The sequence below is a fragment of the Penaeus monodon genome, chromosome 19, assembly GCF_015228065.2.
Source record: "Penaeus monodon isolate SGIC_2016 chromosome 19, NSTDA_Pmon_1, whole genome shotgun sequence".
Taxonomy (NCBI): Eukaryota; Metazoa; Arthropoda; class Malacostraca; order Decapoda; family Penaeidae; genus Penaeus; species Penaeus monodon.
Window position 1 is genome coordinate 24,971,627 of NC_051404.1, and position 295 is coordinate 24,971,921.

Consider the following 295-nt stretch of genomic DNA (forward strand, 5'->3'; position numbering starts at 1 on the left):
TGGCCCCGTACTATGCCCTGAAGTCCGGTGATATTCACACCAAATATTGGGTGCTGGTATACCCTGGGGTATGCAGTTGCTTCCAACAGCAGCAACAGGAGCCGCTATCCGGTTCTGTCTTATATAGGGGTCATGTTGTCGCCGAGGATCATGAGAGTGGTGGTCAGAGGGTAGACCATGCTTTATGCCATGGCGATTATTCCACAGCCTTTGGGCCGTCTCAGCTAATTGCATGGCACTACAGTCTTCCTTCAGCACCAGGAAATCCCTCATCCAAAATGGGATACCCGAAAGG